Raw genomic sequence first — 601 nt, 5'->3', positions numbered from 1 at the left:
AGCAAAAGCAGATGACCATAAAGCAAAAGCAGATGACCATATCAGTACATGTCCAGAAACAAGATAAAATGTCTGAGACAAATGACGTAGAGGTAGACCTGGACTCCATTTGCAAGGAGGGCAGGTCTTGGAAATACCTGAGAAGGAATTCAGAAAAATGATTATAAGGACGGCGGCGCCGAGGGCAGCAGCATGGAGTCACCATGGCGGAACTGCAGCAGCTCCATGTGCAAGAAGCAGTTGACACCATAGTGAAGAGTTTGGAGAGAGAGAACATCTGGAAGATGCAGGGCATCATGTTCCGGTGCAGTGCCAACTGTTGTGAGGACAGCCAGGTATCCATGCAACAGGTGCACCAGTGCATTGAACGCTGCCATGCACCGCTGGCTCAAGCACAGGCCCTTGTGACCAGTGAGTTGGTGAGGTTCCAGGACTGCTAGCCCAGTGTACCATGCATTGCAATGACACAGCCAAAGACTCAATGCATGCAGGGAGTAAGGAGCTGCAGGTGAAGCAGCAGCTGGAGAGCTGTGTGACCAAATGTGTGGATGACCACATGCATCTCATCCCATCCATGACCAAGAAGATGAAAGAGTCTCTC

General features: G+C 50.4%; 1 pseudogene; it reads left to right on the top strand.

Annotated features, from left to right (window-relative positions):
- The first annotated feature begins 203 nt into the window (after positions 1 to 203).
- LOC102831570 lies at positions 204 to 595 on the top strand (annotated as a pseudogene).
- The last annotated feature ends 6 nt before the right edge of the window (positions 596 to 601 follow it).

This window comes from Chrysochloris asiatica, unplaced genomic scaffold, assembly GCF_000296735.1.
Source record: "Chrysochloris asiatica unplaced genomic scaffold, ChrAsi1.0 scaffold00281, whole genome shotgun sequence".
In the NCBI taxonomy this organism is placed as follows: domain Eukaryota; kingdom Metazoa; phylum Chordata; class Mammalia; order Afrosoricida; family Chrysochloridae; genus Chrysochloris; species Chrysochloris asiatica.
This window is presented reverse-complemented; position numbering and strand designations above follow the sequence as displayed.